This window comes from Salmo salar, chromosome ssa16 (assembly GCF_905237065.1).
Source record: "Salmo salar chromosome ssa16, Ssal_v3.1, whole genome shotgun sequence".
Classification (NCBI taxonomy): domain Eukaryota; kingdom Metazoa; phylum Chordata; class Actinopteri; order Salmoniformes; family Salmonidae; genus Salmo; species Salmo salar.
This window is the reverse complement of record NC_059457.1, coordinates 89,046,461-89,055,770: the sequence shown is the minus strand read 5'-3', so window position 1 is coordinate 89,055,770 and position 9,310 is coordinate 89,046,461. Positions and strand designations below refer to the sequence as shown.

Below are 9,310 nucleotides of genomic sequence, written 5' to 3'. Positions count from 1 at the left end.
CTGTATTCGGTGTATTTGTAATTCTGTGTGATTGTTTAGGTATTTAGTAAATAAATAATTAAACCCAATTTTGTATTGCTGATTCAACTTGTTAGCCAGGGTTCGTGAAGATAGCCAAGAATTTACAACTTTCATTATGAGACTGAAAATAAGATAAGAGTTAATATTGACTGCTATCGATGTAAAATATTACTAAGTATTTTAAGAGTTTATTCGGAAGATAACGGCTCTATAAACGTTCTTCCGTGGTGCCCCGACTTTCTAGTTAATTACATTTACATTATTAGCTTAATCAGGTAATATTAATTACAGAGAAATAATTTTATAGGTTAGCATGTCATATCACTTAATCCGGCATAGCCAAAGACACGACAGACTTTACTGTAATATTTAACCCAATATTGTCTCACACTGACTTTACTGTAATATTCTACACCATATTGTCTCACACTGACTTTACTGTAATATTCTACACATTTACATTACATTTAAGTCATTTAGCAGACGCTCTTATCCAGAGCGACTTACAAATTGGTGCATTCACCTTATGATATCCAGTGGAACAACCACTTTACAATAGTGCATCTAAATCTTTTAAGGGGGGGTTAGAAGGATTACTTTATCCTATCCTAGGTATTCCTTAAAGAGGTGGGGTTTCAGGTGTCTCCGGAAGGTGGTGATTGACTCCGCTGTCCTGGCGTCGTGAGGGAGCTTGTTCCACCATTGGGGTGCCAGAGCAGCGAACAGTTTTGACTGGGCTGAGCGGGAACTGTGCTTCCTCAGAGGCAGGGGGGCCAGCAGGCCAGAGGTGGATGAACGCAGTGCCCTTGTTTGGGTGTAGGGCCTGATCAGAGCCTGAAGGTATGGAGGTGCCGTTCCCTTCACAGCTCCGTAAGCAATCACCATGGTCTTGTAGCGGATGCGAGCTTCAACTGGAAGCCAGTGGAGAGAGCGGAGGAGCGGGGTGACGTGAGAGAACTTGGGAAGGTTGAACACCAGACGGGCTGCGGCGTTCTGGATGAGTTGTAGGGTTTTAATGGCACAGGCAGGGAGCCCAGCCAACAGCGAGTTGCAGTAATCCAGACGGGAGATGACAAGTGCCTGGATTAGGACCTGCGCCGCTTCCTGTGTGATGCAGGGTCGTACTCTGCGAATGTTGTAGAGCATGAACCTACAGGATCGGGTCACCGCCTTGATGTTAGTGGAGAACGACAGGGTGTTGTCCAGGATCACGCCAAGGTTCTTAGCACTCTGGGAGGAGGACATACGGGAGTTGTCAACCGTGACGGCGAGATCATGGAACGGGCAGTCCTTCCCCGGGAGGAAGAGCAGCTCCGTCTTGCCGAGGTTCAGCTTGAGGTGGTGATCCGTCATCCACACTGATATGTCTGACAGACATGCAGAGATGCGATTCGCCGCCTGGTTATCAGAAGGGGGAAAGGAGAAGATTAATTGTGTGTCGTCTGCATAGCAATGATAGGAGAGACCATGTGAGGATATGACAGAGCTAAGTGACTTGGTGTATAGCGAGAATAGGAGAGGGCCTAGAACAGAGCCCTGGGGGACACCAGTGGTGAGAGCGCATGGAGCGGAGACAGATTCTCGCCACGCCACCTGGTAGGAGCGACCTGTCAGCTAGGACACAATCCAAGCGTGGGCCGCGCCGGAGATGCCCAACTCGGAGAGGGTGGAGAGGAGGATCTGATGGTTCACAGTATCAAAGGCAGCAGATAGGTCTAGAAGGATGAGAGCAGAGGAGAGAGAGTTAGCTTTAGCAGTGCGGAGAGCCTCCGTGACACAGAGAAGAGCAGTCTCAGTTGAATGCCCAGTCTTGAAACCTGACTGATTAGGATCAAGAAGGTCATTCTGAGAGAGATAGCAGGAGAGCTGGCCAAGGACGGCACGTTCAAGAGTTTTGGAGAGAAAAGAAAGAAGGGATACTGGTCTGTAGTTGTTGACATCGGAGGGATCGAGTGTAGGTTTTTTTCAGAAGGGGTGCAACTCTCGCTCTCTTGAAGACGGAAGGGACGTAGCCAGCAGTCAAGGATGAGTTGATGAGCGAGGTGAGGAAGGGGAGAAGGTCTCCGGAAATGGTCTGGAGAAGAGAGGAGGGGATAGGGCCAAGTGTGCAGGTTGTTGGGCGGCCGGCCGTCACAAGACGCGAGATTTTATCTGGAGAGAGAGGGGAGAAAGAGGTCAAAGCACAGGGTAGGGCAGTGTGAGCAGGACCAGCGGTGTCGTTTGACTTATCAAACGAGGATCGGATATCGTCAACCTTCTTTTCAAAATGGTTGACGAAGTCATCCGCAGAGAGGGGGGGGGGAGGGGGAGGAGGATTCAGGAGGGAGGAGAAGGTAGCAAAGAGCTTCCTAGGGTTAGAGGCAGATGCTTGGAATTTAGAGTGGTAGAAAGTGGCTTTAGCAGCAGAGACAGAAGAGGAGAATGTAGAGAGGAGGGAGTGAAAGGATGCCAGGTCCGCAGGGAGGCGAGTTTTCCTCCATTTCCGCTCGGCTGCCCGGAGCCCTGTTCTGTGAGCTCGTAGTGAGTCGTCGAGCCACGGAGCAGGAGGGGAGGACCGAGCCGGCCTGGAGGATAGGGGACAGAGAAAATCAAAGGATGCAGAAAGGGAGGAGAGGAGGGTTGAGGAGGCAGAATCAGGAGATAGGTTGGAGAAGGTTTGAGCAGAGGGAAGAGATGATAGGATGGAAGAGGAGAGAGTAGCGGGAGAGAGAGAGCGAAGGTTGGGACGGCGCAATACCATCCGAGTAGGGGCAGAGTGAGAAGTGTTGGATGAGAGCAAGAGGGAAAAGGATACAAGGTAGTGGTCGGAGATTTGGAGGGGAGTTGCAATGAGATTAGTGGAAGAACAGCATCTAGTAAAGATGAGGTCAAGCATATTGCCTGCCTTGTGAGTAGGGGGGGAAGGTGAGAGGGCACACTACACCATAGTGTTTTCACACTGACTTTACTTATCACATCCTGACCAGTAAAGGGGTTATTTGTTATTATAGTTTGGTCAGGACGTGGCAGGGGGTATTTGTTTTATATGGTTTTGAGTGTGTGTTTATGTAGAGGGGCGTTTTATTTATGTTTCCGGGGTTTTTGGTTTAGTTCTATGTTGCACAGTTCTATGTCTGTTTCTACGGTGTTTATTTCTATGTTTAGTATTTGCGATTGGGGCCTTCAGTTGGAGGCAGCTGGTTATCGTTGCCTCTGATTGAAGGTCCTATAATTAGGAGTTTGTTTGTTTTGGGGATTGTGGGAGATTGTTCTTTGTATTGCTGTGTGAGCCTACAAGACTGTTTGTCATCCGTTCTTCGTTTTCTTGTTTTGTTTCGTGTTTAATAAAAATGAGCATTCACATACCCGCTGCGCCTTGGTCCAATTCATACGACGGCTGTGACATTACTGTAATAATCTACACCATAGTGTCATCACACTGACTTTACAGTAATAATCTACACCATAGTGTCCTCACACTGACTTTACTGTAATAATCTACACCATAGTGTTTTCACACTGACTTTACTGTAATAATCTACACCACAGTGTCATCACACTGACTTTACAGTAATATTCTAGACCATAGTGTTTTCACACTGACTTTACTGTAATAATCTACACCATAGTGTCCTCACACTGACTTTACAGTAATATTCTAGACCATAGTGTTTTCACACTGACTTTACTGTAATAATCTACACCATAGTGTTTTCACACTGACTTTACTGTAATATTCTACACCATAGTGTTTTCACACTGACTTTACAGTAATATTCTAGACCATAGTGTTTTCACACTGACTTTACTGTAATAATCTACACCATAGTGTTTTCACACTGACTTTACTGTAATATTCTACACCATAGTGTCTCACACTGACTTTACTGTAATATTTAACACCTTAAAATGCTGCCGGTTAATTTCTGTAAAACTTAAAAATAGTAATTTAAATTTAATAAATGACAAATGTTTTGACGAAGAGATACTGAGTCAATATATTCACTTCAACAAACAAACGATGAACATACTTGGTGATGACGTCTGTATTCAGACAGAACTGTTGTCTTCCCTCCTTGGTGATGACATCTGTATTCAGACAGCACTGTTGTCTTCCCTCCTTGGTGATGACATCTGTATTCAGACAGAACTGTTGTCTTCCCTCCTTGGTGATGACATCTGTATTCAGACAGAACTGTTGTCTTCCCTCCTTGGTGATGATATCTGTATTCAGACAGAACTGCTGTCTTCCCTCCTTGGGGATGACATCTGTATTCAGACAGAACTGTTGTCTTCCCTCCTTGGTGATGACATCTGTATTCAGACAGAACTGTTGTCTTCCCTCCTTGGTGATGACATCTGTATTCAGACAGAACTGCTGTCTTCCCTCCTTGGGGATGACATCTGTATTCAGACAGAACTGTTGTCTTCCCTCCTTGGTGATGACATCTGTATTCAGACAGAACTGTTGTCTTCCCTCCTTGGTGATGACATCTGTATTCAGAAGAACTGTTGTCTTCCCTCCTTGGTGATGACATCTGTATTCAGACAGAACTGTTGTCTTCCCTCCTTGGTGATGACATCTGTATTCAGACAGAACTGTTGTCTTCCCTCCTTGGTGATGACATCTGTATTCAGACAGAACTGTTGTCTTCCCTCCTTGGTGATGACATCTGTATTCAGACAGAACTGTTGTCTTCCCTCCTTGGTGATGACATCTGTATTCAGACAGAACTGTTGTCTTCCCTCCTTGGTGATGACATCTGTATTCAGAAGAACTGTTGTCTTCCCTCCTTGGTGATGACATCTGTATTCAGACAGAACTGTTGTCTTCCCTCCTTGGTGATGACATCTGTATTCAGACAGAACTGTTGTCTTCCCTCCTTGGTGATGACATCTGTATTCAGACAGAACTGTTGTCTTCCCTCCTTGGTGATGACATCTGTATTCAGACAGAACTGTTGTCTTCCCTCCTTGGTGATGACATCTGTATTCAGACAGAACTGCTGTCTTCCCTCCTTGGTGATGACATCTGTATTCAGACAGAACTGTTGTCTTCCCTCCTTGGTGATGACATCTGTATTCAGACAGAACTGTTGTCTTCCCTCCTTGTTGATGACATCTGTATTCAGAAGAACTGTTGTCTTCCCTCCTTGGTGATGACATTTGTATTCAGACAGAACTGTTGTCTTCCCTCCTTGGTGATGACATCTGTATTCAGACAGAACTGTTGTCTTCCCTCCTTGGTGATGACATCTGTATTCAGACAGAACTGTTGTCTTCCCTCCTTGGTGATGACATCTGTATTCAGACAGAACTGTTGTCTTCCCTCCTTGGTGATGACATCTGTATTCAGACAGAACTGTTGTCTTCCCTCCTTGGTGATGACATCTGTATTCAGACAGAACTGTTGTCTTCCCTCCTTGGTGATGACATCTGTATTCAGACAGAACTGTTGTCTTCCCTCCTTGGTGATGACATCTGTATTCAGACAGAACTGTTGTCTTCCCTCCTTGGTGATGACATCTGTATTCAGACAGAACTGTTGTCTTCCCTCCTTGGTGATGACATTTGTATTCAGAAGAACTGTTGTCTTCCCTCCTTGGTGATGACATCTGTATTCAGACAGAACTGTTGTCTTTCCTCCTTGGTGATGACATCTGTATTCAGACAGAACTGTTGTCTTCCCTCCTTGGTGATGACATCTGTATTCAGACAGAACTGTTGTCTTCCCTCCTTGGTGATGACATCTGTATTCAGACTGAACTGTTGTCTTCCCTCCTTGGTGATGACATCTGTATTCAGACAGAACTGCTGTCTTCCCTCCTTGGGGATGACATCTGTATTCAGACAGAACTGTTGTCTTCCCTCCTTGGTGATGACATTTGTATTCAGACAGAACTGTTGTCTTCCCTCCTTGGTGATGACATCTGTATTCAGAAGAACTGTTGTCTTCCATCCTTGGTGATGACATTTGTATTCAGACAGAACTGTTGTCTTCCCTCCTTGGTGATGACATCTGTATTCAGACAGAACTGTTGTCTTCCCTCCTTGGTGATGACATCTGTATTCAGACAGAACTGTTGTCTTCCCTCCTTGGTGATGACATCTGTATTCAGACAGAACTGTTGTCTTCCCTCCTTGGTGATGACATCTGTATTCAGACAGAACTGTTGTCTTCCCTCCTTGGTGATGACATCTGTATTCAGACAGAACTGTTGTCTTCCCTCCTTGGTGATGACATCTGTATTCAGACAGAACTGTTGTCTTCCCTCCTTGGTGATGACATCTGTATTCAGACAGAACTGTTGTCTTCCCTCCTTGGTGATGACATCTGTATTCAGACAGAACTGTTGTCTTCCTTCCTTGGTGATGACATCTGTATTCAGACAGAACTGTTGTCTTCCCTCCTTGGTGATGACATCTGTATTCAGACAGAACTGTTGTCTTCCCTCCTTGGGGATGACATCTGTATTCAGACAGAACTGTTGTCTTCCCTCCTTGGTGATGACATCTGTATTCAGAAGAACTGTTGTCTTCCCTCCTTGCGTTATACTCACTCACACGTCACTGTTCATATTGTACAATGCCTTACATAGCTTGTGTGTGTGTGTGTGTTTGTGTGTGTGTGTGTGTGTGTGTGTTTGATTCGCCAGCAGTCTTTGTGTGTGTGTGCCTGTCTGTTTGTGTGTGTTGTGTGTGTATAATTCAGCAGCAGTATGACTGCCACCAGAGAAGGCCTGTCAACTCTTTAAACCCCACGGGCAAGTCTAAATGGAGCCTGTTGTTTTGTGTGTGTAAGACGTGCAGACTCGATATGTAGGAGTGAGGCTGAGGAGGCTTGATATGTAGGTGTGAGGCTGAGGAAGTTTGATATGCAGGAGTGAGGCTAAGGAGGTTTGATATGTAGGAGTGAGGCTGAGGAGGTTTGATATGCAGGAGTGAGGCTGAGGAGGTTTGATATGTAGGAGTGAGGCTGAAGAGGTTTGATATGCAGGAGTGAGGCTGAGGAGGTTTGATATGTAGGACTGAGACTGAAGAGGCTTGATATGCAGGAGTGAGGCTGAGGAGGTTTGATATGTAGGAGTGAGGCTGAGGAGGTTTGATATGTAGGTGCGAGGCTGAGGAGGTTTGATATGTAGGAGTGAGGCTGAGGAGGTTTGATATGTAGGAGGGAGGCTGAGGAGGTTTGATATGTAGGAGTGAAGCTCAGGAGGTTTGATATGTAGGAGGGAGGCTGAGGAGGTTTGATATGTAGGAGGGAGGCTGAAGTTGTGCTCCTGTATGTTTTTGCCTCCGTCTCATAAGGTTCATTACACCGACTGGCTGCAGATCCAGAAAGCAGGTAGTAAGATTACAGGGGTAGTAAGAGATTCAGACAAAAGAACATAAAACAATCTATGGCTATATATCAATAGACCAAATTCCCGAAATGTACATACGAATATCAGATTGCCCCATTATTGAACATCTGAGTGTGTGTGTGTGTGTGTGTGTGTGTGTGTGTGTGTGTATGTGTGTGTGTGTGTGTGTGTGTGTGTCTGTGTGTCTGTGTGTGTGTGTGTGTGTGTGTGTGTGTGTGTGTGTGTGTGTGTGTGTGTGTGTGTGTGTGTGTGTGTGTGTGTGTGTGTGTGTGTGTGTGTGTGTGTGTGTGGACTGGCCAGCCCAGCTGAATTGTTGCTCCACCAGTACCAGTTAGTTAGGTCCCAAGAGCTCTGAATGTGTCTGAATAGTCTAATAGGGAATCTTCTGCCAAACCGTATGGGTTGGAGGGGTAAGCCTGGGGATAGACAGGTGAAGGAGGGAGGAATGTGGTCGGGAGGGGTTGCCCAGGAGGCTGTTAGCTCTGCTAAGGGCAGTGTATTATCTTAGCCCAGGAGGCTGTTAGCTCTGCTAAGGGCAGTGTATTATCTTAGCCCAGGAGGCTGTTAGCTCTGCTAAGGGCAGTGTATTATCTTAGCCCAGGAGGCTGTTAGCTCTGCTAAGGGCAGTGTTTTATCTTAGCCCAGGAGGCTGTTAGCTCTGCTAAGGGCAGTGTATTATCTTAGCCCAGGAGGCTGTTAGCTCTGCTAAGGGCAGTGTATTATCTTAGCCCAGGAGACTGTTAGCTCTGCTAAGGGCAGTGTATTATCTTAGCCCAGGAGGCTGTTAGCTCTGCTAAGGGCAGTGTATTATCTTAGCCCAGGAGGCTGTTAGCTCTGCTAAGGGCAGTGTATTATCTTAGCCCAGGAGGCTGTTAGCTCTGCTAAGGGCAGTGTTTTATCTTAGCCCAGGAGGCTGTTAGCTCTGCTAAGGGCAGTGTATTATCTTAGCCCAGGAGGCTGTTAGCTCTGCTAAGGGCAGTGTATTATCTTAGCCCAGGAGGCTGTTAGCTCTGCTAAGGGCAGTGTATTATCTTAGCCCAGGAGGCTGTTAGCTCTGCTAAGGGCAGTGTATTATCTTAGCCCAGGAGGCTGTTAGCTCTGCTAAGGGCAGTGTATTATCTTAGCCCAGGAGGCTGTTAGCTCTGCTAAGAGTAGTATGAAAGCAGAGGGAGTAGGGCTCAAGGGGTGAGGGGGTTGTGATTTTGATGCCCCGCAATGTCCAGCTGGACTGGTCACTGGGTAGTCTGGATTCACAAGGTAGAATTAGATTCAGAGTAGAACTCCAGGACTGAAGCTCGCCACAAAGATATGACTTATTTGGTGAGAAGACGCACCCCAATTTGAGGAGATAAACCTGATTAGAGACACTGTGACTTTGTCCTAAGCCCGTGTTACACATTATTACTTTGACCCTACAATGGAAGACATCTCTGTGGATGAACGTCTCTGTCCTTCTTCCATGCAGAGCCTCCTTTCCTCATCTGATTGAGTCTTCAGACACTGTGTGTGTGTGTGTGTGTGTGTGTGTGTGTGTGTGTGTGTGTGTGTGTGTGTGTGTGTGTGTGTGTGTGTGTGTGTGTGTGTGTGTGTGTGTGTGTGTGTGTGTGTGTGTGTGTGTGTGTGTGTGTGTGTGTGTGTGTGTGTGTGTGTGTGTGTGTGTGTGTGTGTGTGTGTGTGTGTGTGTGTGTGTGTGTGTGTGTGTGTGTGTCTGTTTTCAGCCACTTTACAACTGATGCATGGCAACATCAGATCGTCAGAAATTCAATATCCTCGTCCAGCTTGATATTCACCACTTGTCCCTGAAACAAACTCATTCCCTATCCTTCACTATTGTTAATGGAAAATGGACTTGTTTTGTCAAAACCTGAACCATGTGTAGGCCTTTCCTTTTGTACACACACACACACACACACACACACACACACACACACACACACACACACACA

At 46.1% G+C, this 9,310-nt stretch overlaps 1 pseudogene; it reads left to right on the top strand.

Moving 5' to 3' along the window:
- LOC123727773 (keratin-associated protein 5-1-like) overlaps nucleotides 1-9,035 on the top strand; it is a 29,362-nt pseudogene extending 20,327 nt beyond the window's left edge.
- The last annotated feature ends 275 nt before the right edge of the window (nucleotides 9,036-9,310 follow it).